Raw genomic sequence first — 6,721 nt, 5'->3', positions numbered from 1 at the left:
AGCCTGATTGTGCACTTTAGGTGAAAATGTCAAAATCTTAAAAATGAGCATAAGCACAATGAAATTAATGCTGGAATCATCTTCAGGATGCTAGAATACACTAAATACAGCAAAAATTTTGAGTCTACAACGTTTAGTTTAGGTGTGAGAGCCAAAATGAACTTTTTATTGCTTTAAACGCGTTTTCAGCCCCTGATTGTACACTTAAGGTGAAAATGTCAAAATCTTCAAAATGAGCATAAGCACAATGAAATTAATGCTGGAATCATCTTCAGGATGCTAGAATACACTAAATACAGCAAAAATGTTGAGTCTACAACGTTTTGTTTAGGTGTGAGAGCCAAAATGAACTTTTTATGGCTTTAAATGCGTTTTCAGCCTGATTGTGCACTTTAGGTGAAAATGTCAAAATCTTCAAAATGAGCATAAGCACAATGAAATTAATGCTGGAATCATCTTCAGGATGCTAGAATACACTAAATACAGCAAAAATTTTGAGTCTACAACGTTTAGTTTAGGTGTGAGAGCCAAAATGAACTTTTTATTGCTTTAAACGCGTTTTCAGCCTGATTGTGCACTTTAGGTGAAAATGTCAAAATCTTCAAAATGAGCATAAGCACAATGAAATTAATGCTGGAATCATCTTCAGGATGCTAGAATACACTAAATACAGCAAAAATGTTGAGTCTACAACGTTTTGTTTAGGTGTGAGAGCCAAAATGAACTTTTTATGGCTTTAAATGCGTTTTCAGCCTGATTGTGCACTTTAGGTGAAAATGTCAAAATCTTCAAAATGAGCATAAGCACAATGAAATTATTGCTGGAATCATCTTCAGGATGCTAGAATACACTAAATACAGCAAAAATTTTGAGTCTACAAGGTTTAGTTTAGGTGTGAGAGCCAAAATGAACTTTTTATTGCTTTAAACGCGTTTTCAGCCCCTGATTGTACACTTAAGGTGAAAATGTCAAAATCTTCCAAATGAGCATAAGCACAATGAAATTAATGCTGGAATCATCTTCAGGATGCTAGAATACACTAAATACAGCAAAAATGTTGAGTCTACAACGTTTTGTTTAGGTGTGAGAGCCAAAATGAACTTTTTATGGCTTTAAATGCGTTTTCAGCCTGATTGTGCACTTTAGGTGAAAATGTCAAAATCTTCAAAATGAGCATAAGCACAATGAAATTAATGCTGGAATCATCTTCAGGATGCTAGAATACACTAAATACAGCAAAAATTTTGAGTCTACAACGTTTAGTTTAGGTGTGAGAGCCAAAATGAACTTTTTATTGCTTTAAACGCGTTTTCAGCCTGATTGTGCACTTTAGGTGAAAATGTCAAAATCTTAAAAATGAGCATAAGCACAATGAAATTAATGCTGGAATCATCTTCAGGATGCTAGAATACACTAAATACAGCAAAAATTTTGAGTCTACAAGGTTTAGTTTAGTTGTGAGAGCCAAAATGAACTTTTTATTGCTTTAAACGCGTTTTCAGCCCCTGATTGTACACTTAAGGTGAAAATGTCAAAATCTTCAAAATGAGCATAAGCACAATGAAATTAATGCTGGAATCATCTTCAGGATGCTAGAATACACTAAATACAGCAAAAATGTTGAGTCTACAACGTTTTGTTTAGGTGCGAGAGCCAAAATAAACTTTTTATGGCTTTAAATGCGTTTTCAGCCTGATTGTGCACTTTAGGTGAAAATGTCAAAATCTTCAAAATGAGCATAAGCACAATGAAATTAATGCTGGAATCATCTTCAGGATGCTAGAATACACTAAATACAGCAAAAATTTTGAGTCTACAACGTTTAGTTTATGTGTGAGAGCCAAAATGAACTTTGTATTGCTTTAAACGCGTTTTCAGCCTGATTGTGCACTTTAGGTGAAAATGTCAAAATCTTAAAAATGAGCATAAGCACAATGAAATTAATGCTGGAATCATCTTCAGGATGCTAGAATACACTAAAAACAGCAAAAATTTTGAGTCTACAACGTTTAGTTTAGGTGTGAGAGCCAAAATGAACTTTTTATTGCTTTAAACGCGTTTTCAGCCCCTGATTGTACACTTAAGGTGAAAATGTCAAAATCTTCAAAATGAGCATAAACACAATGAAATTAATGCTGGAATCATCTTCAGGATGCTAGAATACACTAAATACAGCAAAAATTTTGAGTCTCCAACGTTTAGTTTAGGTGTGAGAGCCAAAATGAACTTTTTATTGCTTTAAACGCGTTTTCAGCCCCTGATTGTACACTTAAGGTGAAAATGTCAAAATCTTCAAAATGAGCATAAGCACAATGAAATTATTGCTGGAATCATCTTCAGGATGCTAGAATACACTAAATACAGCAAAAATTTTGAGTCTACAAGGTTTAGTTTAGGTGTGAGAGCCAAAATGAACTTTTTATTGCTTTAAACGCGTTTTCAGCCCCTGATTGTACACTTAAGGTGAAAATGTCAAAATCTTCAAAATGAGCATAAGCACAATGAAATTAATGCTGGAATCATCTTCAGGATGCTAGAATACACTAAATACAGCAAAAATGTTGAGTCTACAACGTTTTGTTTAGGTGTGAGAGCCAAAATGAACTTTTTATGGCTTTAAATGCGTTTTCAGCCTGATTGTGCACTTTAGGTGAAAATGTCAAAATCTTCAAAATGAGCATAAGCACAATGAAATTAATGCTGGAATCATCTTCAGGATGCTAGAATACACTAAATACAGCAAAAATTTTGAGTCTACAACGTTTAGTTTAGGTGTGAGAGCCAAAATGAACTTTTTATTGCTTTAAACGCGTTTTCAGCCCCTGATTGTACACTTAAGGTGAAAATGTCAAAATCTTAAAAATGAGCATAAGCACAATGAAATTAATGCTGGAATCATCTTCAGGATGCTAGAATACACTAAATACAGCAAAAATGTTGAGTCTACAACGTTTTGTTTAGGTGTGAGAGCCAAAATGAACTTTTTATGGCTTTAAATGCGTTTTCAGCCTGATTGTGCACTTTAGGTGAAAATGTCAAAATCTTCAAAATGAGCATAAGCACAATGAAATTAATGCTGGAATCATCTTCAGGATGCTAGAATACACTAAATACAGCAAAAATTTTGAGTCTACAACGTTTAGTTTAGGTGTGAGAGCCAAAATGAACTTTTTATTGCTTTAAACGCGTTTTCAGCCTGATTGTGCACTTTAGGTGAAAATGTCAAAATCTTAAAAATGAGCATAAGCACAATGAAATTAATGCTGGAATCATCTTCAGGATGCTAGAATACACTAAATACAGCAAAAATTTTGAGTCTACAACGTTTAGTTTAGGTGTGAGAGCCAAAATGAACTTTTTATTGCTTTAAATGCGTTTTCAGCCCCTGATTGTACACTTAAGGTGAAAATGTCAAAATCTTCAAAATGAGCATAAGCACAATGAAATTAATGCTGGAATCATCTTCAGGATGCTAGAATACACTAAATACAGCAAAAATTTTGAGTCTACAACGTTTAGTTTAGGTGTGAGAGCCAAAATGAACTTTTTATTGCTTTAAACGCGTTTTCAGCCCCTGATTGTGCACTTTAGGTGAAAATGTCAAAATCTTCAAAATGAGCATAAGCACAATGAAATTAATGCTGGAATCATCTTCAGGATGCTAGAATACACTAAATACAGCAAAAATTTTGAGTCTACAACGTTTAGTTTAGGTGTGAGAGCCAAAATGAACTTTTTATTGCTTTAAACGCGTTTTCAGCCCCTGATTGTACACTTAAGGTGAAAATGTCAAAATCTTCAAAATGAGCATAAGCACAATGAAATTAATGCTGGAATCATCTTCAGGATGCTAGAATACACTAAATACAGCAAAAATTTTGAGTCTACAACGTTTAGTTTAGGTGTGAGAGCCAAAATGATCTTTTTATTGCTTTAAACGCGTTTTCAGCCTGATTGTGCACTTTAGGTGAAAATGTCAAAATCTTAAAAATGAGCATAAGCACAATGAAATTAATGCTGGAATCATCTTCAGGATGCTAGAATACACTAAATACAGCAAAAATTTTGAGTCTACAATGTTTAGTTTAGGTGTGAGAGCCAAAATGAACTTTTTATTGCTTTAAACGCGTTTTCAGCCCCTGATTGTACACTTAAGGTGAAAATGTCAAAATCTTCAAAATGAGCATAAGCACAATGAAATTAATGCTGGAATCATCTTCAGGATGCTAGAATACACTAAATACAGCAAAAATGTTGAGTCTACAACGTTTTGTTTAGGTGTGAGAGCCAAAATGAACTTTTTATGGCTTTAAATGCGTTTTCAGCCTGATTGTGCACTTTAGGTGAAAATGTCAAAATCTTAAAAATGAGCATAAGCACAATGAAATTAATGCTGGAATCATCTTCAGGATGCTAGAATACACTAAATACAGCAAAAATTTTGAGTCTACAACGTTTAGTTTAGGTGTGAGAGCCAAAATGAACTTTTTATTGCTTTAAACGCGTTTTCAGCCCCTGATTGTACACTTAAGGTGAAAATGTCAAAATCTTAAAAATGAGCATAAGCACAATGAAATTAATGCTGGAATCATCTTCAGGATGCTAGAATACACTAAATACAGCAAAAATGTTGAGTCTACAACGTTTTGTTTAGGTGTGAGAGCCAAAATGAACTTTTTATGGCTTTAAATGCGTTTTCAGCCTGATTGTGCACTTTAGGTGAAAATGTCAAAATTTTCAAAATGAGCATAAGCACAATGAAATTAATGCTGGAATCATCTTCAGGATGCTAGAATACACTAAATACAGCAAAAATTTTGAGTCTACAACGTTTAGTTTAGGTGTGAGAGCCAAAATGAACTTTTGATTGCTTTAAACACGTTTTCAGCCTGATTGTGCACTTTAGGTGAAAATGTCAAAATCTTAAAAATGAGCATAAGCACAATAAAATTAATGCTGGAATCATCTTCAGGATGCTAGAATACACTAAATACAGCAAAAATTTTGAGTCTACAACGTTTAGTTTAGGTGTGAGAGCCAAAATGAACTTTTTATTGCTTTAAACGCGTTTTCAGCCCCTGATTGTACACTTAAGGTGAAAATGTCAAAATCTTCAAAATGAGCATAAGCACAATGAAATTAATGCTGGAATCATCTTCAGGATGCTAGAATACACTAAATACAGCAAAAATTTTGAGTCTACAACGTTTAGTTTAGGTGTGAGAGCCAAAATGAACTTTTTATTGCTTTAAACGCGTTTTCAGCCCCTGATTGTACACTTAAGGTGAAAATGTCAAAATCTTAAAAATGAGCATAAGCACAATGAAATTAATGCTGGAATCATCTTCAGGATGCTAGAATACACTAAATACAGCAGAAATTTTGAGTCTACAAGGTTTAGTTTAGGTGTGAGAGCCAAAATGAACTTTTTATTGCTTTAAACGCGTTTTCAGCCCCTGATTGTACACTTAAGGTGAAAATGTCAAAATCTTCAAAATGAGCATAAGCACAATGAAATTAATGCTGGAATCATCTTCAGGATGCTAGAATACACTAAATACAGCAAAAATTTTGAGTCTACAACGTTTAGTTTAGGTGTGAGAGCCAAAATGAACTTTTGATTGCTTTAAACACGTTTTCAGCCTGATTGTGCACTTTAGGTGAAAATGTCAAAATCTTAAAAATGAGCATAAGCACAATAAAATTAATGCTGGAATCATCTTCAGGATGCTAGAATACACTAAATACAGCAAAAATTTTGAGTCTACAACGTTTAGTTTAGGTGTGAGAGCCAAAATGAACTTTTTATTGCTTTAAACGCGTTTTCAGCCCCTGATTGTACACTTAAGGTGAAAATGTCAAAATCTTCAAAATGAGCATAAGCACAATGAAATTAATGCTGGAATCATCTTCAGGATGCTAGAATACACTAAATACAGCAAAAATTTTGAGTCTACAACGTTTAGTTTAGGTGTGAGAGCCAAAATGAACTTTTTATTGCTTTAAACGCGTTTTCAGCCTGATTGTGCACTTTAGGTGAAAATGTCAAAATCTTAAAAATGAGCATAAGCACAATGAAATTAATGCTGGAATCATCTTCAGGATGCTAGAATACACTAAATACAGCAAAAATTTTGAGTCTACAAGGTTTAGTTTAGGTGTGAGAGCCAAAATGAACTTTTTATTGCTTTAAACGCGTTTTCAGCCCCTGATTGTACACTTAAGGTGAAAATGTCAAAATCTTCAAAATGAGCATAAGCACAATGAAATTATTGCTGGAATCATCTTCAGGATGCTAGAATACACTAAATACAGCAAAAATTTTGAGTCTACAAGGTTTAGTTTAGGTGTGAGAGCCAAAATGAACTTTTTATTGCTTTAAACGCGTTTTCAGCCCCTGATTGTACACTTAAGGTGAAAATGTCAAAATCTTCAAAATGAGCATAAGCACAATGAAATTAATGCTGGAATCATCTTCAGGATGCTAGAATACACTAAATACAGCAAAAATGTTGAGTCTACAACGTTTTGTTTAGGTGTGAGAGCCAAAATGAACTTTTTATGGCTTTAAATGCGTTTTCAGCCTGATTGTGCACTTTAGGTGAAAATGTCAAAATCTTCAAAATGAGCATAAGCACAATGAAATTAATGCTGGAATCATCTTCAGGATGCTAGAATACACTAAATACAGCAAAAATTTTGAGTCTACAACGTTTAGTTT

Source organism: Vanacampus margaritifer, unplaced genomic scaffold (genome assembly GCF_051991255.1).
Source record: "Vanacampus margaritifer isolate UIUO_Vmar unplaced genomic scaffold, RoL_Vmar_1.0 HiC_scaffold_27, whole genome shotgun sequence".
Lineage (NCBI taxonomy): Eukaryota > Metazoa > Chordata > Actinopteri > Syngnathiformes > Syngnathidae > Vanacampus > Vanacampus margaritifer.
The sequence above is the reverse complement of the archived record's forward strand: the minus strand, read 5'-3'. Positions refer to the sequence as shown.